This window comes from Molothrus ater, chromosome 9 (genome assembly GCF_012460135.2).
Source record: "Molothrus ater isolate BHLD 08-10-18 breed brown headed cowbird chromosome 9, BPBGC_Mater_1.1, whole genome shotgun sequence".
Lineage (NCBI taxonomy): Eukaryota > Metazoa > Chordata > Aves > Passeriformes > Icteridae > Molothrus > Molothrus ater.
In genome coordinates, this window is record NC_050486.2 from 13,573,311 (window position 1) to 13,598,770 (window position 25,460).

The following is a 25,460-nucleotide window of genomic DNA, read 5'->3' on the forward strand; positions in this document are numbered from 1 at the left end:
GAAAATCTGTGATCTTCATCCTTCTCTCATCACCTTCTTTCATGCATCCACAGCCTTCAAAAGATGCAAAAAAAAAAAAAAATCTGAGCTATCTAGATAGCGACAAAGCTTTCTTCTTAAAGAATTTTTAATTAATAATTTCCACAGGGAAACAGGGAAGATGAAAACAAGAAGATAACTGTTATGAGTTTGAGAAAGGTGGGAGAGAGGTGTTTTACTGAGGACAGGCTTAAGCACAGGCTGGGGAGAAGTTGGCACTTTGTTCTCTCAAAGGTAAAGACTAGACCTGGCTTCCTCACTAGGTTTTTGACAGTTATTAACTAATAAAAACACATTATGCAATCTTTACATTTAGAGACCCAAAACATTCAGTTTTGGTCAGAAAAGTGACTATGAAAGTGTCATCTTGTTTCTGCACTCATCTGTTCTCTTAAGTCCTTGCTCTCTTGTCAAAATATATCCACTTTACTCACTAATGTTAATGGGAGCTCTATATGCCAAGCACAGAAGATTGGCCTCTTAAGCTTTCCCTATTTGCTTGCTAATAAAGCACACTTTTTATCCCAATAAGCAAGGGAAAGCCAGCACAGGTGCACCACAGTAATATGCATTATACATTGCCTCATGCTGTGCTACCACTGGCGAAGCTGTATTCTCATTCCAGAACTTGTACTTTTGGTGAAGGTTAGTGATGAAGTACAGCACAGGTCATAAACAACTGAGCTTCATTTTCCACAACTAGACAGAGCAGCAGGCACCTAGGAAAAAAATTATACTAGCTTGTAAATGGAACAATTTAATATGAAAGTAACTGATGGCAAATAAACACAGAATGCCAAGGCATCTTATCTGTCACTTAGTCATACTCTGTTCCTTATATTTCTTTAGAAATCAAATCTAGTAAACTAGAATTTATTCAATGTTACCAAAGAAATCACTTTAGAATTTGAAATATGCTCCTAAGAAGGGAGAACACTGTGCTTTTTCCTGACAAAAACCTTTTCTACAGGCAGTGCATCGACAAGGTCTGAATAGCACAGCCATGGCTAAGATTTTCCAGCCAGGTGCTGGAAACACTCTGCACTGTCATCATTTTACAAAGTAATCTGCATGGTGATGAAACATTCTCAAAACAGCAGAGCTTAAATTATATGAATGGCAAAATATCTCCTTGTCTTGTTTCTTCAGTTACCTCCCAAGTGCAGAGGTTCTTTCTCCAAATGTGTGATGCTTTCAACATGCTCTTGACCAACTGCCTCTTTTTTAAATGACACAAACGTTCTTGTTACCTACTGCAGCTAGTGGTACTTGAACCCAGTCTCTTCTAGAAGCAAAGGCTTTATTTTCTGACTTCCTGCAGCAAGAAAATATTCATTGCTTATGGACTCCCACTGACAGGTCAATGCAATCTCAGTGTTGCATCAGCAGCAGATTTGAGTCTTTTACGATAGATGTGAGGCTTGGCCATAGAAATCTATGTGAAATTCTGGGAAGCACTGAGTCCAAACAAAATCAAGTTGAAACTGGAGGAACAATTGAAAAGATGCATTTTTACTTTAAGTGTGATTTCTGGGAAGGAGAACAGCAGTGAAGCAGTGTCCCAGGGAGGCTGTGTCATCTCTACTCTTGAAGGTTCACTACAGCAGACCAGACAAAACTCTGAGTAACTTGGTCTGGCCTCATGGCTGACCCTGCTTTCAGAAGGAGTTCAGACCTAGCTCTCCTGTAGTGCCTTCCCTACCAAGAAGGACTATGTGGAGGAAAAATGTGTTTCTGCTTGGGGTGGGGGGGATGATTCCCCCCCGACTTACCTCACCTTCCCAGGTACCCTTTACCTCATACCTCAAAATAAGTATGAGGCCTTGATATCTGAGAACCAGCAAAATGAGGACTGGGGAAATGTGTGCATGGATGAAGGCTCTTCCAAGATGGAGGTGTCACCTAGGGCTGGGCAGCCTACCCCCTGCATCAAAACTTCCTCCATGAAGAAAAAAACAAAGGTAGTAGCTATTGGTGACTTGCCTTTTGAGGGGGATGGAGGGCCCAGTCACTGACCAGACCCAACCCACAGGGAGCTACATTGCCTCCCTGGGCCCCACACAAGAGACATCACCCAGGACCTTCCCAGCCTGCTACAGCCCATCAAGTGTTACCCTGCACTGGATTTCCAGGTAGGCAGTGACAAGGTCCCAAAAAGAAGGTTGCAAACAATCAAGAGGGATCTCAGGGCCTTAGGTCAGCAGGTCAAGGGATCTGGAGCACAAGCTGGTTCATTTCTGTCCCTCCAGCTGCAGAGAACGATGGAGCAAGAGAGACACAGAGCTCCTGGGTCATGTCTGGCAGAGGTTGACAATGATGGAGGGACTGGAGCAAATCACAAGGAAAGACTGAGGGAGCTAGGGCTGTTCAGCTGAGAAGAGAAAACAGAGGGAATCATATCCCTCTCTGTCTGTGTCTGAAGGGAGGTGTCAGAGGATGGACCAGGCTCTGCTCAGGGGTGCTGAGCAACAGGACAGGAGGCAATGGGCAGAAACAGACATACGGGAAGTTCCACCTAAATATGAAGAACTTATTTACTGTGAGGGTGACCAAGCACTGGAACGGATTGCCTTCTAGTCTCCCCCACTGAGGAAATTCCAGAACTCTCTGAATGAAATCCTGCACAGTGTGCTCTACAATGATTCTGTCTGAGCAGGGAGGTTGGACCAGACACTGCAGTCCTTTCTAACCTTACCCATTCTGTGATTCTGTGTGACATGAGGTCTCACTCAAAATCGTACCACCATCTACAGCCAGCCACAAGTCAAAAGAGATTCTCACTGCCCATTCTCTGAGCACATGGCATCTTGGTGCACCCACAGGCCTCTTGCTAATCCCTCCCTAAACACTGTTCTTTCTTACCCAACAAAAGTAACTCTTTTGTTACTTTCCACAATTCTTTCCTAGAACCTGTAGGTACAAACCTACAAGCCTTAGAGAGCCTCACTGGTCTTTCTCAGTGGTTTCTCAAAACAGAGACTGCTCTGTAGGGAGCAGCAACAAACACCTCTGATATTCATTTCCAACCATTCAGATTAGCATACTGCATTCACTGCTATTTATATCCTCTAACTTCTTTATACCTATGGCTCAGTGAATGTGTCCTAAACCTCTCCCTGGTTTATGAGTGTGAATTTAGTTTTTATGTTTACTGACTGCTAATGAGGCATCTTCCTGCATTAAACCTGCATAAAACTAGGTACCTACTGTAAAACACTCCTTTCCCACTGCTTTTTGTCAATTACAAAGGGAACTGCAATCTGGAAACAATTGATAATAGGCATGAAGAGATGCTCACTATTCTCTTGATGTTTCAGAGTGAATTTAGCTGCAGCAAGTGGTCAAAACATGGCCCAGTAGAAGAAAGAAATCCCTCTTAGTCAAATCAAACTAGTAAGAACCCTTGAAATCAGGATGGAGCTGGACTTAGCAGATCTGAGCAAAGTGCCATGAAGCACCAGTGCCCAGACATGCCATGGCATTGCCACTACTCATCATCCCCTCTGGACTGTTTCCAGTTTCTGAGTGCACCTTGTGAAAGAAGAGCAAGCATAGAAACCCTCAGTGGTTTACAGTGCCTCCAGCTTAAGCTTTGCCACTTAGCCAATGCAAAATAAATTGAAAACTCCCCAGACATACCTCAGTTGATTCAATTCTTCTGCTTTGGAAGCTGAGGAGACAGAGCTACAGCATTCGCATATTTTCCTACGCACAGAGCCAGACTGTGAGCTTGGAGGAGATACAGGGCCTAGGGAAGGAGCTCTCATTCCTTCTTACTCTGCCATGAGGGTGAAAAAACCAAACTATAGTTCAGATTTCCACTACTGCAGGTCTGTGGAAAGAGCAAAACAGCAAATGAGTTTTGACATAACAACCCAAAATTGGCGATGGAAAAGCTGACTAGCACATCCATGGCTGAATGTAGTTATTTTGTGTAATGTAAAAAATTCTACTCCAATTGCATATGATCTATATTCTTGGCCTTTAAATCAAGGTTAATCCACGGTTTTTAAGATTTCAGTTTACCCTTAAACAATATAAATGGCTGTCCACAGCAGACACAGCTGTATTAGAGGGGAGAACATTGAAAATTTGAGGAAGAACATCTCCATCTAACTGCCTGCCTGTAACTGAGAAATCAGCTTTCTTCCCTAGAGAAAAAAAAGGCTGACATTAATTAGGTGATTGTTTAACAATGCACACAAAGTTTTTATTGTGAAACATTATTTTATAGTGAAATATATGCACATCCCCACCTTGGCAGAATCTGATAGAAGATGAAGAAGAATGCAGTACCTACCGTCAAATGGATGACAACTTCATATAACTTCTTCTGAGAGAAAGCAGCCTGTTGTTTACTGCATTTATCGACAATCTGTGAAAGTAGACCAGGAATCAGTCTAATTACCAGAGTGCCAGTTGTGCTTGTTAACACCAGCTTTGTGACCAAATGTTATTCCACAGTTGTCACATCACAAGAAGGTTTCATTACTAACATAATAGTGAACAAGATCACATGCCTGGCTATTGATTGATCTGCCACACAAAGGAAGGACGTTTGTTGTCTCTATTATAACCAGTTACATCTTTGTCTGCCTGTATAATATGCACAGGAATGTATCACAAGCAGTTGCTGCAGTGTTTCTTAATTTCTGCCTGTTACCCCCATTAACAGCCCACTAGGATTTGCAGACTTTACCAATAGAGAAGAAATGACCTTGCCATAATTTGTCTTTCACAATCTTCAAAAAATTGTTTCCATCAACCTTCCTGCAGTCCTACCAGGATTGAGACTAACTCAACATTTGCATTATAAATGTATCATTTCTGCCAAATCAAAAGCTATTTTAATTCTTTCTGCACACAATTGGGTAACACAGCAGGAACAGCAGAAATATTCATCGTTACTGCAGTTGAATGGCCCTGAAAGAACTATATCTTAGACCAGAGAAATGCTCTGCTAACAAGCACTCTAGACAAAATGAACTAAGACTGACCCTCAGAGTATCAAGATATTGCTTGACTGACCAATCATAAATGCAAATAGCAGCTTTCAGGCCTGTTGCTGATATGAGAAGTGAACAGCCTTGTTTATTTTTCTATGAACTCAATAAATATTACAATACAAAAGTGGATTTGTTTATCATTGTGAGCCTACAGAAAAACAAGCATGCCTCATCATCTTATCTGATGATGAATGATTTATCAGGCAGAACATGAATCTGCTTCTGAGTCTATTTTCCTGTTTATGCTTGTTGAGCAGATACAATTTAATGAAGAATATAAAGTACTTAAAATCTGTCTACCATTAATAGTTTAATTAAACTGACATGTACTTCAAAAACAGAGAGACAGAAAACATTAATTTTGGTTATAAAGGGCATGGCATTATTAAAGTGCAATTAAAAACAACATTCACTTACAATTAATAGCTAAAACAATTTAATTATTTAACATCTAATTGTCAGTTCTGGCTATCCTAGCCACCCCGAGATAGGTGTGTTCTTTGGGCCTCATGTGTAGTACGTTACATGGCCGAGCCCCAAGCACAAGATAACAAGTTGCTCCTGAGCAATATCTCACTGCAAATGCCCTGACAAAGACCTCACTGTGCCAGGGGTGGCAGAGGGGCCTCCCATGCCCTTGAGGTGCCAGTTCCCAAAGGATCCCTCCTGAGCCCCTCCACTGGGGCAGGTAACAGCCTCTGCTGGGGCTGCTGCTAAGTCTAGGGGATGACTGGTGAGCCAGCTCCTGGCATTGGGATCACTTTCCTCGGTAAAAGCACTCTTCCAGGACCCTTGGACATACTGAAGAACCTGTTTTCTTTCTAAACTTCATGTCTCACAGCTCTCTCCTTCTGTCCCACTTGATTGAAATTGATCAACTGGCTCAGGCAATTATTTGATGGAAGGCACTGAAAAAGAGGATCAAAGAAAAGCAGCTCAGACACACAGGTCTCATTTTGCTTGGAAACAGGACAAAATACCCTCTCCTGCCAATTTCAAAGTTAAAACCCAAAGATGCAACGTGAGAGTATGCCAAAGAATTCGTTTAAGATGACTTAAGATGACTTCTCAGGAGCGTAAATCCTTCTTGAACAAAGTAGCAGTGGAAATGTCCCTGAAATTCAGCCTACATTTTTTTAAGAACATAGCAACAAGCAAGTTTAGAAATTCTATCTGAATTTTAGGTTCAGAAGAAAATACAGACTGAAAACACAGAACTAGTCTGAAAACATGAATTCTGTTCAACAAGGAATTTCAGTACTTTCAGAGACATATTGAGAAGTCAGATTTTTTTATGCTTTCCATCAAAAGTGAGATGGAGCTGTCCCTCATAGCCAGGCTCCCCACTGCAGAGACATCCATCTGTGAATGGAGTGACCCTGCCTGGGTTACACCACTAGCCAGGCACAGGCCACCAGGCAGCTGGGATTTCTGGCATACATTTGGGAGAAAGTTGGGTTTCAAGGATTTTCTTTAGAAATACTATTTAATTAAACAATTCCCAAGAAGCATTGTCCTAATCACAGTTAAAGAAAAACAGCTGCTAGTTTTCTTCATGTGGGCAGCATGTCATGGCAAGGTCAAGGGCTCTCAGCAGAACTCCACAGGTCTCAAAAGTTTACTCCTACAAGGACATTACAGAATTAATATCCTACCAAGCCCAGCTAGCCTGGAGCAGATATTAGTTCAGGACTATTTCACTAGTTCCTATAACTTTAATTTACTCATTTCCTTATAAGCTGAGGTGTGTGGAGTGGCTACAACTGTTCCCATAAACCCAAAAGAAGACACAGTCCTCTATTACCTCCTCATGTGGAAAGGAGGGGAAAGCCCAGCAACATAACGTAAATGTTCACAAAAGGTTTTCTTTGTGCCTTCTTTCCAATCCAGAGACTGCCATCACCTTTGTTGCACCACCTGATGGTTGCTGACTCTCTTCTGAAGCCTGGGAAAAGGAGAAATCCTTCTGCACAGGCTGCAGGTGGCTGAGCCAAGCTGGAGCCTCTGTGATTGAGAAGAGACATGTGCTCAGCCTGTGTCTGCCTTGCAGGGACAGCTTTCACATCTGGGATGACACCAGGGCTCCAAACCTTTACACTGTGCTGCAAGGAAGGCACCTGGGCTTCCCTAGAAGAATCTGGTTGAGGAAAATGTGGTTTTATCCATGATTCCATAGAGAGCGTTTTACTGACAAAAATACTTTCTCACTGCACCTGTAATCAATATATAAAAAATTAGAATAAAATTAATCAGTACATAATAATATATTCCTGCACTTCAGTTCCTCTATGGAATTTTTTTTTCTTGATTTTAATCTCTGTTAAATTTAACACTTAAATTTCTCTGTGGAGAAATTTAAAAGAAGAGTGAAATGGCAAAGAGTGGGATTTAGTAGAATCATTGAAAAATAAAACATAAACAGTGTCACTCTTTACCTTTTCTCCTCTAAAGAGTATTATAATAATCTATTTTCAATGCAGCCATTAAGGCAGGCACCTTCTCTTATAAACACCTGCACTGACACATCTTAGGGATTGAATTCAGACAAGTTATCCTCAAAAGAGTAAATAGAATCATAAATGGTCAGAGTTAAAGCACTTCAACCGACCAGAAGAAATTATTATGAGAATGGGTGTTCATTTGAAGGTCTTGTGAGGAATTCAGCCAGTGAAGCACTGAGGAGCATTTGCTGGGCAGGTACCAGATACCCTCACTGCAGAGAGATCAGCTGCCTTGCCACTGAGCAAAGCACAGGGAGGTGGCTGCTAAGCAGCTGAAGACTTTTAAGGGGTTTGGCTCTGACAAACCACATTAAAGCTTTGTTCACACTCTTTTCAATATCTGTAACTAAGATTTAATTGCAGTCTAATACAGACCACCAGAGTAGTGAGAATAGAGGATAAAGTAAATGAAGAGACATGAACAGCGTATACAGCATTGCATAGAAGCCAGAAGTGAAATCCCTGGTGCCTGGACCAAGCTTCTGTGCTTGCATGGGGATTTCTACCAGATTGCTACAACCACACCAGTAATCAGATGTTTGCATATATAGAACAAAACACCAGGCAATTACTGAGCTGTGTTTTATTCACGGTTTATTCACTGTTATGTGACTGATGCAGCCTGGAAAGACAAACATCTTGTGAAATACTGTATTCATTGACCATGAGTTTCAATATTTTCTTTGAAGACAGAACATTGCCTATCATCTCATACTTTTCAAATCTATATATCAAGCCATACCCTACTAGGAAATTTTTTTTTTTTTAGATTTCCTACAATTTTTTGCAATTTTTTTTGTGCAAAAACACCTTCAAATACTATAATTTTTAATCAAGGCTTTGCCCCACATAAAATGCAGGTAAAGTAGGTCTAAAGCATTCCTGACACATAACTAGTAAGAAAAAACCTACCAAAGTGTGTGGCTGTTTAGGTGGCTTTACAAATGAAATCAAGGCATTAGACACAGAATTTGCTATTATTGTGTTTAAATTAAGCTTGAAATGTCATGCAACTGAAATAAAAATCAGAAGCAGAACAGGGTATCATTTGGTTTCTGAATACTAAATGCAATCAAAAGGTAATAGTACTTATAGATTTTTCACATACAAACAGATTTATGAAACTGATAAAAACCATTTGCTCACTGAAATTCAGGAATCTGGGTGGCTTCTTCTGTGAATAATCAAATAAGTTAACTCAGAGCTTCTGTTTTAGTGCTACAGACATACAGAATTTATATTTTAAAGGGCACTTTTTAAAAAGCATGTAACTTTACATTAATGTAATTTAAGATAATGAGACAAACTATAGTATTAAAAAGGAACCAAGTTCAGTGTTCACAGTCGAAAAAAATGGGAAGTCATCAATTTTCATTTTGCTGCTAATAAACTTTACTTTCACACTTGCATACACAAGAATTTATTCACATATCCTGACGGCAGGAGCCATTTACTTTAAGAATTTTTTTTCTTTATATATTTCTATTTCATGATTTTATGAAAACGCTACTATTAATTTGAAGTTCCAGAAGAGCTTTTTTCAGTTCAGAAAAATCTTTCAGTTGTTTTTCAGCATCTCTGATTACTGTAAGTAACCTGCAGTCTCAGTAAGAGTTGAAAGTTTATTGACTCAGAATTTTCTTGTGATAGCTTTTCAAAACTTAGTATTTAAATGAGTTTATATATTAAGCAAAGCAGCAAAAATGTACTGAAAATTTTAGGGGCCCTAGGGCCTTCTCAAGATGCATGATGTCTCTTCCCTGCTTTGGAGTCTCAAGAATGGAGAGAAAAAAAAATCCTATTTTCAGAAGAAGAAAAAAAAAAAACACCTAAATACCACCCTTAAAATACCAGATCACATCAAAACTGTTTCAGCTACTCATGGCTCTGGGTTTATATTCATGTTCTGCTTGCCAATATTTTGGGTAGGATTCTGAAGCCGCACTTTGATCCTTTAAGGACCTCCTATCCCCCTGGGCTGAGGTTTGATTCAGTATTGGAAGTACCAGAACAGCAGCTGCTCTTTGAGCAATCTGGATGAAATTTCTCAAGAGCAGCTTTTCCTGCAATATTTTAAACCAATCTGAATTGAGAAAAGCAGGGACAAAATAAAAAAGATAAACACAGATATCAGACAGAGTAAAACCTGGAAGGGGAATGTGGAAAGCAGAATGGGAGCTAGGAAATACACATTTGTGGAAGGACTAGGCAACCAAATAGAGAAAATGAGAGAAACATTTGGGAGAAAAAACTGAGGAGCAGAAGGCTGACAGAGGAGGCAAAATCTGTGAGGGGGGAAAGTGAAGAGGGGTAACAAACAAGCACAGAAAGGAACCAAAAAATACCACTGAAAGAGGTGAAGGAAGGACAAAGGGCAGAGAGACAATAACCAACTGCATGAAACAAAAACAGCAGGGCAGAGAGATGGTGAGGAAGGTAAACTGGATACCGATCCAAAAGGCAAAAATTTTACAGAGTGAAAGTCCAACCTATAAAGCTTCATTAAGTTTAAAGGAAATTAGTTTTGAGCAAAGTACAGACAGTACAAGGATGGAAGCATATTCATTTCTTTGCCTTCTCAATCTGCCTTAGGGTTAACAAAGCAAACCCAAAAAATAAACATCCAACCTATTGGAACTGGTAAGGGGGACATGGTATAGCTACTGCCTTCTCCCTGTGAACAATGCAATCTGCTCCTTTCGTGCCCTGCTTTCAGAACAGCAGGAATAAACAGGCAAAACATAATTTACAGTCTTGGTTTATCTATAGCCACAGCCCGTCTGCTGGTTCAAACCCAGCAGAATGTCTATGTGTGCATTCAGAGAGACGGCTGTCATTAGCCCAAGCAAGTTAACCAAGGTATAAAAGGCAAGACCAGATCAGTAATAAAGTTTACACTTCATTATGGATGTCAAAATCCTTGCTGATTTTTTTTCCCCGCAAGAATCTAGCTTATTAAATTTCACAAGCAAAAATCTAGCTTATTAAATTTCACAAGCAAAACCATCTCTGAGTGAGCATTCAGGAATCAGTTACTTGGAAGCCTTCAGTATTAAAATCTAAAACCAGATATTTCCTTAATAAATTTACAGAATTAGAACAACTGGACATATTAACATACATCTCTGTTTTCATGGCTGTAAAATGAGTGGATTCTTATCTCATCAAATTTACATTGTAGAATCTGAATATAGTATGATTAGACATTATTTTAACAACTACATTACAATACAATTTAAAATAAAATGGCCCTTTATATCACACTAATATCAGTGTTTTAAATAACAAAGGGGACTTTTTTTTAAAATAAAGGAAAGGATTAGCATTTAGTTTCAATCAGTATAAGCAATGCTGTACCAGTTGGTGTCTCAAAGATTCAGAATTTTATTAATATTCCAGAGATGCATTTGTGTTGCCTCTGGGTACACTGAAAAGCCACTTAAACTGCACTTAAAGCAGCACTACAGGATCAAATTGATGTGCATCAACCATTTACAATAAAACTTGATTATTATAAAGGCATACATATTTGCATAATTACATGTTTGATTTTTTGATAATGCAGCATACACTACAAAATGTTGCTTCATGTAGAAAGGCATCGTCAAAAAGCACCATCTGCTGTAGTGTTTAATGCACTGCAATGTTTGAAAAATCCTGAAGGTAGATTGATGCAAATCAAAGGAGAAAGCAAAGGAGTTTTGCTAGAACAAGGGGCGCAGGGAGGGAGGAGGGGACTCACTACAGTACAGTGTGGACCTTTTGTTAGGCTGTCATCTGTTTCTCTCTGGCTATTTTTAAGTAAAATTTTCAGGGGACAAAGGTAAAAGATAACAGAGCAGCACATCCTACGGTCCACAGAACACAGGATTCCTAACTTGAGAGCATTTGGCATAAACACATTTTTGATGTTTTCACTAAAAAAAAAATCAGTAGTATTTGCAATGAAGGAATTATAATGGAAAAGAAAGCAAACTTAACAAGAATTAATCTTTTCAAAGGAATCTCTATTAAACATCACAATAGCTCAAAAGACATAGAACTTGGAAGTAAGAATATCTCCATATTTTCTCAATTCAAAACAAGAAGCCACCTGATCTTCAGTAATATCTGACCATGTCCGAGCAACCCCAACAGAAGCCCAATGGGTTCAGTGAGTCAGATGCTAAGATTGCAGAAGTAAATGTGCATCTTTGATTACAAAAAAAAGAAAGCATTTCTAGACTGAGCACTGTTAGCCCACAGTTCTTGTATCCTGAAAATATGCATCATTTTGATTAGCACTTCATGTCTATCATTTTAATACCTGAGGCTTTTTTTCAAAGTGGATTTTGAGACAAGACATTAATCAAATGTAGTTGTAACTGTTTGTAATAATATTCTGCCATCCTGAGGAGTTTTGTGCATGCATCCAGAATACACACACACAGAGAAAAGGGTCATCTGTGGCTTTTTCCAAGTCTGTTGCTACCTCTTAGCTATGCTGTGAACATTTTTGGACAATGTGCTGAGCAGTAAAGCACAGCACTGAGCCAAGACACAGAGGATCTGGCAGGGAAGTCAATAGGCATGTACTAGCCTGTTGCTTCCCAGTAGGAGCTCATTCCTTCACAAATTGGCCTTTGGTAAGCAGTGTGATTCATTGCTCAGGGACTGGATTACAAGCTGGAAACCAGCTGACAGAACTTGGGCAACTCATTTCACATCTCCGTGCTATCCATTTTCCTTCCCCCTGTTTTTCACATCACATTAGTTGAAAATTATAAAACTCTTCAGGGCAAGAAGGACTTTTTCATAATACAAGTTTCCAGCATGTTGGGTATTAAACAAGCTTTTATCTCTGTGGGCACCTCAAGGTATACCAGGATACAAACAACAGTTGGATTATATGCTGTGTGTGGGATAAATACCAAGTCAATTAAAAAGCATCTTTAACAACACAATCTGACTATAAAGTCTAGCAGTCAAGAACAGCATCTGGCTCCAAGATGTATTCTACAGTCCATGACTCCAAAGAGCTTCAGAAACAGATGAAATTTTGTCCAGACACCTGAAGGAAAAATGTGGTTGTGTATGTGTGAATGCAAATATCTCAAACCCTTCTGTGCCCAAACCACAACAGCTTGCATGTAGATTCACTGAAACCAAAGGGATGGCCACAGAACTGGAAGCCCTAAAGCTGCATTGCTGGCCTGTTAGGCTATGCTACATCTGGACTATAATAAATTTACATTCCCACCAAGAAAATAACCACTGTTTTGTAGTTATGAGACAGATTTTGTTTCACATTATGTGCTTAAGTCCCCTGCTATGCATTAGATAATTAAACATCCAGGTTTCTTACCCTGACTTATCAGGTACAATTATAGTTTGGCATCAGGGATGCTAAACACCCACACTGTCATTGCCATAGATCAGCACTGTGAAATCCAATGCTTCTAAAAAAATCAAATCTTTTGCAGAAATCTTTTACATATGAAATATTTTTTAAAATAACAAACATATGGTTGTGTGTACACAGTTCATTAAAAACTCAGAAACATTTATCTTTTGGTATTTTCCCCATGCCAATCATTTACTAGGTTGAGCTGGACTGCACTTTGATGCAGTGCCATTCCCTCTGCCTGCACTTGAAGCAGAAACTGAATGGTTTCTTAATCATCAGATACCTGTACTGAAAAGATAATGTCATATTTATAACATAGTATTGAAAATAGCCCCAAACTACAACAAAGCCTCAAAGGTTGTATTTCTTTCCCACTGGAGTCTCTATGTGAATTTGGTCATAGCACCCAAAAAGGAAACAAAACCAGCCAGGCAGAGACAAACCTTTAGAAACAATGAGTTTCCCTTTTGTGCCTTAATATTCTGCTCTTGGTGAGCTTCTCTAACAAAGTCTGCACTAATCGTTGCTGGAATCAGCACAGCAGTGGCTGCTAAGCAGTCCTTTTTCTCCACCTCTCTGCACTAGGCAGACAGGGTTTTCATTACATGTATCATTTTCAACTTGCTGCAGTGATTCCACAAAGACAGGAGGATTTAGAAAGCTAATGAATGGGGGTGGGGAGCAGGCTGGAGTTGGAGCTTCAGTGCTAATGTTTAAGGCTAGATACTATGAGTGGCTTCACACATGGGGCACTGCCACTGATTTTATTTTCACTGCATGGCACTGACAGACTTTGACAGGCAAATCATTCATCTCTAGTTAATTAATCAAAGTTGGGGAGTGGGATTTTTTTGTTTGAACATTTATTGCTACAGGATTTAGGGCAAGGCTTGTTGGTCATTGCCTTGCCCTGGTTATTATGGTGCTGCAATGACAGCAAAATTATTTATCTTTTTGTTGCTAATTAAGAACAGAAGTGAAGAATAGGTTTGGTCTGAATATACTATAGTATCTAGGGACCATTTACTTCATCAGACTGAGATGCAAGAGATGCTGTATCACTCAGTACATCTACAAGTCTCTTACTGCTTTATTATTAGGAAAAAATTCATCTTGTAACTTAACTGACACAAAGTTACCATCTTATAAATAAGATAAACACGAATGAGAAAAACAACATTGCCCTCCCTCTCCCCAGGTGAAAAGATATGCCTCTTTCCAAGCTCCCTTCCAGCACAGAATACTCTGTTTCACCAATATCAGTTCCCTTGCTACTGTTCAGCACTTTGGTCTAACTCACCTTCTGCAGACATGTCATCAATATTGCCTGCCACTTGGGAGAACAGACTATACTGATTACAAAATACAGGTTCTATAAATCTGATTATTTTAATGATAAAACAGGATATTTTAAGCTTTCTTCTCCCTGAAGAACAAAGAACAATTGCAGATTGATTGTAAACCAATTAAGGGCCTTAGAGCTATAAGTTGCGAATATAATTTCTTTCTCCTAGGGGAAGAAAACAAAATAAATAAACAAAAAAAATTTTCTAGTTCCTACCTCTCTGCATAATAACTTATGATGTGAAGATGTTAATTCAGATCTGAGTGTTATATTATGACTTCAACTTTCTCAAGCCATAGTTATCACTAGATCCTACTCAGCTGCCTCTTTCAATGACCAACATTCACTGACACATCAGGCAGAGAGGGAAGTGGTGAACATCACAGAACACAGGCATATGGCCAAGCACAAGCAGTTTTGATCTTTAGGGGATGTTATTCTCTGCAACACTTCACAGAAATTAAATAAACACTAGTTGTAGACAGTGGCACCACTTCAATACCAATTCCCTCCTTAAATGCAGAATGTTGGACACTTGAGAAGCCTCAGGGTACAGCACAGCCTTTGAGAAGGCGTTCTCCAGACTGACCACAGCAACCTACTCGCATCAGGGCAGGTCACCACTGTCCTCAGAGCTGAATGGAAACTACAAGGATTAGTTAATACCCTTTATCTTACATTTAAGGCTATTCCCTGCAACTATATCCTGCTGCCAATGCTCAGTTAATAGGCTCCTGTAGTGAATAACATCATGTGCTCTGTCAATTATTCATAATGAGACAAGCGTTTTCACATCAGAATGCCAACTTGTAATGTGATGAGCCTGTATTGCACAAGTGTATCAAAGCTCAGTCTCATAACATCACTAGTTTACTAAGTGAACTTTGAACAGGATTTATTCCCCAGTCTGTTCAGCCCTAATTTTCATGAATTTTGAAAACAGAAAATGTCTTCTCCTTGGCAACATTTTTAGATTATGGTTTGTATTTTAGATGCTTGATTTACTGCTACATTGCATTTATTCTAACACATCATTGATTCCCTGTCTCATACATCATATTTAGTTACTTTTTTGTTGTATAATTTCTAGGTGACAGTGGCTATCCAGGACAGAAACAGCTGACGGATCTAATTTGATTTTGCCCTTCTACCAGCAGAAGTTCACTTACTAGTTCACTTACTCAGAATTCATTGATCACTCAAAGGTCTTCTGGGATTGTGAAATCTCATTCTCAGTGTCTTTTCCAATTGTCAAAGCACAGACTCAATACCACATCTGACATCCTTGCAGCCTGCCTAGTTCTGCATAACACAGCAGTCAACCATGGGGTTATAGTCAATGATGGGACTCTCATAAAGGATGACAAGGCTAAATCTTACTGACTTCAGACATGCCAAAAAGGTACATCTTTCTGAAAGGTGGGTTTGCTGATGATAAGCAAGGGGCAGCTCAGTGACAGCCATATCTTTAACAAGGAATAGGAAGAGCTGGGAAAGGATGATTAGAGCCGGAAAAGTCGGATAGTAGAAGATGGAGACAATGCAGAAGGAGTTTTCACAAAGATCCATAGGTCTAAAAGCAAATAAATTGCACTACTTAGTGTAGGAAGATGATTGAATTCCTCTATCTGTGGGTTACAGTTGCCAGCTAAAACACAAGGCAGTGTCCTGTGCACAGCCCATTCAGTTCAGTGGCAAGCCTCATGGAGGGGACTGTCAGAACAAGAACCACCCTCAAAGTGATTGTAAACACCTTCTGGTCACTGAGTGCACACAAAGAGGCAAAATGAGGTTTATGAAACTTCAACAATTGCTCACGTTCAGTGATCTCATCCTGAGTTTTTGAGAGCAGATAAGGTGGAAAAGAAAGATATTGGGAAAGTAGATGACATTTAAAAGAAGCAGTATTAAAGTCCTCCATTACAAGAATAAAGACAACTATTTTGTCAACAGCAAACACATTTATCTTCATCTGGGAGAAACAACTGATACTTCGTCTTACCTGAGGGAATTCTAAACCATGCACCTTACTGCAGAATTTTGCAAACATTCATCAATATTTAGGTTACCAGTTTTGGAACCAATGCATTACCAAATATGAGTTTCTTTCACAGTAACAAACATTATAATCAGAACAGACACTCTTTAATCACAGATTCTTTTCTGAACACATTTGCCAGTCTCATTGCAAACTGTTGGAGCACCTGAGCTTTCATTACTCCTCTCTGGAAAGCACTCACTATCCTAAATGCAGCCAGCTATGCTAAGTAACTTTGCTCTGATAGGCATTGTTCATTTTCTCCTTTTTTCACTCATCCTTTGGAGGACATGAAAATGTTTTTCTCCCTGTGTGCTTAAAATCCTTCCACAAAAATCAGCTGCTCCATCTTCTTGTCATAAACTTGTTTATATTCAAATAGGCACCAGTGTTGCTATGCTCCATCAAGAGACTTGGTCAATAGTTCCAAAAACACAGAAGTCACAGGGGAAAATGATGGGGAATTACATTCCCAGTAAAATGATATTTAAAATCCCTTGGTTGGCTTGCAGACTATGATACTTTCATTTAAAAATACTGGTTTATTTCAAATGGAATTTTATTCAAACAGAATGAAAGCATAGCTTCTGAGGCAAGAGCTGAAGCCTTGGAACAGAGGGGGAGTGATCCCATACTTAACATCACCACTCAGAGCTCTGATCACTCTCTATTTTGCTCCAAACACACTGTGCAGCCTTAGTCAAGTTGCTTAGGGGTTTTTTGTGGCTTAATCCCCCATCTTTGAGATAACTATGACTTAGACTCCCTATCTCATAGGCACACAGTGAGGATGAATGCATTAAAAAAAGAATTAATATATCACAATATAGTGATAGGAGTTCAATACCCTGCATACAGAGTAATTTATCTTTTTGTCTCCTGGATCAAGTACAGTTTCTAGGTGTGTGCAACATTAAAAACCTAATCTATTAATATATAAGGAAACCAAGCAATCTTCATCCCTACATTCCTGTATTATGAAACCATGAACAGAAACACAATATAGATGGGAAATGCTGGGGTAGAAAAGAACAGAATTTCTTCCTTAATTACAAGGGGCTTAAGACAAGGACAGGAATCACAAGCTAGACATAAATAAAGAAATCTGTTTGTTCCAACAGCATAAACAAGAAACACAACAAAACCAAAAAACTGTACAACAAATTTATATATAAAGTAGATATATAGGCATTTAGACACATTTGAAAAAAGATACTCCTTACTGCTATCTTGTGTAAGGAATACACTGTAATTTACTAGTATATGAATTATATACTGTTCCCAGGGTGAAACCTCTGTATCTCTTGCTCCAAACTACTCTGCCTATAAAATAGCTTTATTAGAGTTTAGCAATGTTAAGGAAAAAAGTAAAGGTAATGTCTACAGCTCCCATTAAAAACCAGATCATACATTTTACAGTGATTATAGTGCATACTATAAAAAATGAGTTTTCACCAAATATTCAAAATTATAGATTTATTCAAATTCCCAGCAAAAAATCAAACTTGTGAATTGTGCAGATTATATAGCCAATAAAATATTTATTGTTGCACAATGTATATTGTTAACTGTGTTGACTACTTTTCACCAAGGTGCCAGAGAAATGAAAAATTAACCAGTGCAGAATATAAAATACAGGAGGGTTGAGTCCTAGAGCTAGTTCATGAGCATACAAAACAGACTGTATTCAGAGCTGTAATATAGAAATTCTTCAGTGAAGAAGACACCAGAGCTGAATACCTGACAGCAGAACAAAACAGAGAACAGCATTAAAGCCTTGTAGTTGAGGTGCTGCATGCAAATGCAGGGAGAGCTGAATTAATAATGTTGAAGGTCTAGCTAACGTAGACAGTGGCTGTGTCAATGAATGTTTTAATGACATCTTACTAGTTTTAAGGACTAAGAAGTGCATACATGCAGCCTGATGGAATTCTGGAAGTACAGTGAACATGTGGTTTAAAAATCTCTTTGGGTTTACAAAAACAAGTAAATATTTGAATATCCTGCTTCTCTGCAATTTCATAAACTGATCTATGAAAATCACACATGTGGTTTGAGGTGCATATTCTTGTTTTCAGCATTAATCATAATCACTACCAATGAACCTCCTATTGTCTACCATTTATTCTTTTACAAAATTTACATGAATATTCATTTAAATGTCAGATACAGGGCACCAAATGCTGATCACGCTATGAAAGGAAAATTTGAATAAAACCTAACAATTTTAAAGCATCCTCTAGATATTTTGTACCTTAATGCTAGGACTTCAAATGTACATTTGTTATCCTCTTGATTTTGAGATGACTTACACAACTTCCTAATGGAGGACAAGGATAAAGGTAGGCTGGCAGCACCAGGCAGAGTAGGACTCGGGCTGTTGCTCCAGCCATGTTGCACAGAAAGGCATTTCTGACCTAACCTGGCCATTCACAAATTACAGTGGGTAAAAAAACCAAATACAGCAATACTCTGGAGTGAGGACTTTCATCCTTGCCCTTGGTCTCTCTATTTCAGTTTTTCCTCTTCCAGCCTTTAGCACAGACCACACCAAGTGTGGAAGTGCAATTGCACACTCAGAGTGAGCATGTCCCAGCCTGACAAAACCCTGATAAAACAGCACTTAAGTTCAACCTTAGTCTGTAGCTGTGGCCCAGCTGGACCCACAATTCTGCCCATCCTCTTCCACCAGAGCAGACTGCTCAAGCTGGGGGTCGGGACACCCCCTCCTCTATGGGAGAAAGTCCAGGCTGCTGGGACAGCAAAAATATGTTCTGCCTCATTCTCCATAGCCCTCCTCATCCTCAATGCACCATGGTGCTGACAACTGGCCAGGAAAAGCAGCTGCATCTTAGGGTTCAGAACTTCAAGAGAACTGTCTTTCTCCTCTCACCCCAACTGGTCACACCACTTGATACTGAATGACATTGAAGGCAAAATATTTGAAAATTAAGAACTTTGCTGAATATTCAGAATTAGCTATCCCAAAGAAACTGGTCCCTAAGCTACCCCAGCTCATGTTAAAAGAAAAATTATACAACGACATTTCAGAAAGCCCTTGGAGACGTGTGCTGGCTTTCTCAGGCCAGGCACACAGCAGCCACAGGTCCTCCTTTTTGAAGAGGAGGAAAAAAACAGCTGGAATTAATTGAAAAATGCAGGTTAGATGCTCTCATAGGATCTAACAGTTCCTGTATTTTTAATTGCTTGTTCTGTCAGCACTTGACACCTGCACATTTTAAAAATCTTTTTGATTTACACTGAAGCAGTTGGATTGTGCCATCAGACAGCATGAGCTCAGTGAGAAACACTGCCATTGTCTGCATGCTCCTGGTGTGCGAGGCTGGAGAGGGGAGCATGGGTATGCTTGTAGGACAGAAACCCAATCCAGCACCTTTCTGCTCAGACAGACTACACCATGTACCTACACTACATCAGGGCCAGATCAAAAAATCTCGGGTATCTAAAACCAGGTTTCTAAAATTAATGCTTGAGATGCCTAAAAAACAATCTCTTGCAAAATTTAAACTATGAAGAAGCTCTTTTGACAGCAGTCAAAGCTTCAGTATTTCTGAATTTACTTTGGTACCTAAGTCCAGGTTCCCATTTTAAGAAATCCTGGACTAGAACCCATCCCACCTTAATATTTAAATGCACTACAGAGCAGAAAAAGCTGAACAGGTCTGGACAACCTGCACAAATGGGCAGGCAGCAGCCAGGCAGAGCAGTCGTTCCACCCCGCTGACTTACTGCTGTGGAAGGAACCTCACTGCTGAGGATAAAGACAGGCAAGGCACAGAAAATTTGCAGCTTTTTACACACACTAAGGAAAAGGATTAAAAACACCATATAGAACAAAGATTCACAATAGATCAGCCACACAACTCTGTGGAAGGAACAAAGGTTTCATAAAAGAATAAATGGAAAAAAAAATTTCCAGAGACTAGGCAGCCCTAGAGACTTTTAAGTATTAGTCAGAGCAAAGGCTGCCAGATGCTTCCAGAGTCCTGACTGCTCACTGGGGAGCTCAGGCCTTTCCAATGGGGCGAGGTAGGTCAGCTGGAGACTAAAGGGTACAGAGCTCCCCAGAGAAAGACGTTTTTGTTATGTTTGGGTTTAAGTGCGTTTCCTTCACAAGACATGGTCTGAGGCTCCATTATGTTTTCTACTTTTATTATGAGGAAAAGAGTGATACTTTTTCTTTCTGCTGGGGAAGCGAAAGCCCTCACTTGAAGAGTTTTGCAAAAACCTGATGTTTAGCTAACAGTGGCCAGCTCATGTTAACAAACAACACTGCAAGTTTTGTCTTTAACAAACTAACTCAGGCTATCCAGCCAGAGGAGCTTTCATTCCCATCCCCCATAGTTTCTTTCTTTTGCCCCACTCATTTCCCAAAGTAAATGAAACTAACAGCTAAATTATTCTCTTTTTTCACCTTTCCTCTAGATTCTTTATAGCTTAGATTGTGCAATCTGAATATTAAAGCTTATTTCCCATTTCCATACAAAAGCAGAGTAAAGCAGAGCTCTTGTGCAATAGATAGACACAGTACAATAAATGCCTTTATCATGCCTTCCTTACCTCTAGCACAGTTCTTTCCCAGCCACAAGAAGTTCTAAACAGGCATCGCCTGCTCATCCCCATGACACTCCTGCAGCCGAGGGAGATGAGCTGCTCACAGTAAAAAGTGCTTTGGGAGCATTATACAATTTTACATTATTATTATTTTACATTATACAACAAAAGTTCCCCAAATAATAAATAACCAAAACAACATTTGAAGTGAAATTCTCATACTTACTTAGGACTGCTTGTTTGAAGCAACAGCAATGGTTGTGTAGGCCGTGCACAGACTCAAGAATTGGGTGTAATATGCAACCAGTAAAACAGTTCACTTTTTGACCATCTATTCTCCAGGGAGCACTAGCAGAAGATGACAGAGATCTGTGGAAAAGAGAAGCTCATTACTTTAAAGCCTAAGCAAAAAAAAATTAGGAACATGTAACGAAGTGCAAAGCCAGAAGGTGAGGCTGCCTTTCATTAGGAAAAGGCCCACCACTGCAAAAAAAACCCCTTATCTTCATGGGAATGCAGCCTACTTTCAATTACCATCAAATCTTTAAGAATTGCTTGTTCTAAAACAATTCTTTTAAATTTTATTAAACAATGACAGTACAAAAACATGAATACTTCTTACCCTTTTAAGTTTATCTCATGAGATGGCAATATATAATATACACTGAAGAACCTCACCTGGTGGCTTTACAAGCTCTTGTTCTTTAGTTAATCCCAGGACCCCAGTTCAGGGTACTGTAGTCTTCATTCATTCACTTTAATTCTATTTCAAATGAGACAACATAACTCTTAGGTGAACTTTCATGGTGAATTGCAATGTGATTGTTATATTTAAGGTCTTGTTGAGATAGAAAAGTTTTTCATAGTGATATGTGTTAACCTACAAATTTCACTTCTTTTTCTAGAAAGGGATGGTGCTACACATATATACACATACATACACATAAATACACATGTATAAATTTATATACTTCTATATTGAAAAAAAAAGTAAGAACTCCATTAAGGGCAATGATTCATTTACACCTCAAGAAGTCTAACAAACATTGCACCAGGATGTCCCATCCATGCCCAGGACAGGGCACAAAATAAAAACAAGGGATCATCAATTTAACAAAACTGAAGAATAACTTAATGGGAGGCAGATGATCCTCATTTTTTTTTCTGAAAGATATGTTGCTTTTCTTTTCATACCTCTGACTCAAAAGAGGTGACTTCAGGGATCTAGTTAAACGTAGAAGAGAAAAAAAATGGCACATTGTTGTCAGAGGTAGCTAAAGTTTAGATACAAAATACTGAACCTGATACAACTAGATGATAATACTCTAACAAGTATTAACCTCTAACAGGGTAAATTACTACAACGAGGTATTTTCCTGCAATTTAGAGAAGCTCTTACTAAATTTTCCATGAACATATATATGAAAATATACAAATGCATATGCTGACACCATCTGAAGTGAGCAGCTCCAACCCCTTTCCCTACAGCCTCCTCCACACCAGATGACACGAGTTCCCTCTCACTGTGACGTATCCTTGTGCCTTCCCTTTTCCCAAGGGCACCTGTCACTTCCCAGCCCCACTGTGGAAGTAGAGGCTCAGCACAAGGGTCCAAGGACAGCTTCCCCAGTGTGGGGTGGGTGCTGGCCACAGTGCCAGGCTACTCCAGCTGGGGCCAGCAGCACTCATGCACTTGCTTGTTTTTTCTGCAGGAAAGTTTCAGACTGGATGACCTGATATTTGCAGCTTCTTGTTAATAATAAAATAAAAATTTAGTGCATGGGAATAAATAAACACATATGCGCTCAGTGCAGATCCTGATCACACACTACACACTCTGATATCAAACGGAAAGGAACCACCATTTACCTGTGGTTCTAAGACCAAGTACTGCCATTGCCTAGTACAGTAGAATGTAACTGTTCTGAGACACAAGACAGATGGGATAGGAAGATGTGAAGTGCTACAAATAAAACCTAAAAGTGAACTTTTAAATATTCATTCTGAACTATAAAGAGAGCTGTGGCTTTTGTGTGCTACAGATGGCTCGGAAATGCAGTGCAAACAAAGGACCAATTTCTGAATACTCATAGCTGCTCTACTATAATAGCTGGAGGCCCAAAACTCCAGGGGTTTGAGATGATTCAACTAGATCGTCTTACCTGCCAAATTTCATCAAAGCAACATTGCTTTTAACATCTTATAAGGGATGAAAGAAATATGAATAGTGTGGGGTTTTTTAATGAAACACAGACTGCTTAAGCTCGAACAAAAAATTACAATATGAATGGAATGTGCAAGGTAAAGGGAAAACCATCATTTTATTATGCATACTTAAAGCATCTTATAAGATGAAATCTGTACTTTTTATAGATTGAAAGATTAAATAGAAATATTTCCTAGATTTAGATAAATGAAGGAAACAAAACCAAAAACAAGCATAATAAAAATCCCTGCCAGTCACAGTCAATGAGAAACTGCTGACTGATTGCCAAGTATGGCCTTATGTTTAAACCTAGGAAAGACACATGTGTTTCTTTGTAAGGTAGTGGGGCACGACCTCATCAATCAGAGATTATTCTCTGCATAATAGTTTATGGAAAGAAACACTAATGCCAGCTCCTCATCTGCCTTCCAGACAGAGGCCAGCTGATATGAATACAACTGGAAGGGGACTCAGCCCAAGCAGCACTGCTGCTAAGACCATACACTGCTGCATGGATGGAGTAGTAAATTAGCACTTCCTGATGGCTATTAGCTACTAGCAAAGATTATAAAGTCTTTGGCTCTAGAGAGGGGATACCCTCACATTTTTTGCATGTATTTGAGCTTCTATAAGTATGGAACTGGACAACAAAATCCAAAAGAAAGATGTAGTCTCTGTGGAGGAGCAGGGAACATCCAAGAGGAAGAGAGGATCCCTGAACTGCCAACAGTCCTCCAACCATAGAAACCACAGAAAAAAACGTGCAGCACTGAATCCCAGCTAGAAACCAGGTTTATGGGTAATTATGATGTGCCACTGCCAGCTGAACAGAGAGAAAGTGCAGGAATAAGAGGAAAAGGCATGAAGGTCTTGATAAAAATGTAACCATCCTGTAATGACAGTGAGAGCCAAGAGACAGTTGCAGTCTGATACCAAGTGATGGGTGAAAGATGACAGGTGGGTTATGTTATCTGTGCAATCAAGGGAATTAGCCAGGAGGGACGGGCAGAGGGAGGCAGCCTGGACAGCAAGAGCTGTTGGGGAAGGGATGGTTGAACTACTGCTGCATTTGCCAAGGTTAGAGAAAAGGGTTCTGTCAAAAATCAAGTTAAGATGATGGGAGTTGGGTTACAGGTTTTAACTCCTCCTAGAAAAGACAGGAGAAGTGGCAAGTTATGGCAGGGAACCAGCCTGCTGCTTTGGGGAACAGCCCAGGTAACAGGCGTGAACTGAAAACTTGAAACCTTGCTGCAGAGACACAGAATCTTTTACTGCTGGCAGGAGGAGTGGAAGGAAGACTTGGCAAAGCTGGAGGAAGCTGGCCAGAGGACCAGGGCCTCCCTTTCAACCATGTTTGCCTGGTGCTGGATCTGCATCCATCAGGGTGCAAGCAGGGATTGCAGTCTGACAGTCTGGCTTGGCTTCTGTTCACAACCAAGACAAAAAAGTGGCAGATGAACTGAGGGGAAAGGGCAGGATCCTCTGGCAGAAAATACAGCTTTTCCAATGACCTTGCTGTCCTTTTGAGAGTAACTGCTTTTCAGGACAGAGTGTCCCAACAGGACACTTAAATGCCTTCAGCACATTACAGTACTCAGAGATAAAACTGAACAACTTTTCATGAAATCTGCCTGCAATAAAAACATCTTTATTGCCCTGGGCTAATATGTAAGTTAGTGAGGGATTATAGTTCAGCTTCTATAGCCATTTTATGTAATAGGAAAAGAAAATCCATAGGGACCTCATCTGTTGGTCCTCTAAAATACAAAAAGAAGTGTTAAGCTGCATTTAATCATGGTAATAGGCTATCAGTTATTTTCCTAAACCTTCACACTCACTGCTGTCATTCTAGGCAGAGCCAATCAACCTGACTTAATCATCTTCTTGTGGCTTGCTCCACCGTGCCCCTTCCTTTTGAACATATATAAACTCTAATTATTTTTTAATCCTTTACTAAAACACTGGCAAAATGAGTGCTCCCCTTCCAGCATACAGATGTGGAAGTTTCCAGGCTCAGGAGCTGCAGTACTCCAGGGCCTGTTCCCTTGGGGCTGTGTGTCACTGGCAGGGCTTGGCAGAGGGCACCACTGCCTCTCCAGGAGCAGTCCTCTCCTGGCTTCTCCTGCTCCTCTTCTAGAATGACAGCAAACATTACAGTGAGGTTATATTTGCATGTTGTAAGGCCACAGTGACTGGTGCTAAAATAACATAAACCTAACCCTGAGGTGAGTTTGCTTGTCTACAAAGGGATGTATTTGAATGCTTACCCAAACTGCCAGTCCCCTTCCAGGATATGGTTTCCTCATGGACAGCCTGATCTGCACCTTCCAAATGCCTTCTTCTGGGCTGTCTCTGCCCTTCTCA

The 25,460-nt window shown here is 39.8% G+C and overlaps 1 long non-coding RNA gene across 1 annotated transcript in view; it reads right to left on the reverse strand.

Annotated features, from left to right (window-relative positions):
• Positions 1-5,794: 5,794 nt before the first annotated feature.
• The window catches only part of LOC129046774 (uncharacterized), a 124,105-nt gene continuing 104,439 nt past the window's right edge, over positions 5,795-25,460 (reverse strand). Inside the window, exons 16-18 of the long non-coding RNA XR_008508543.1 lie at positions 21,117-21,259; positions 6,850-6,990; positions 5,795-5,953 (exon numbers count right to left, since the gene is read on the reverse strand). This is a non-coding gene — a long non-coding RNA (uncharacterized LOC129046774). The remainder of the gene's footprint in view (positions 5,954-6,849; positions 6,991-21,116; positions 21,260-25,460) is intronic.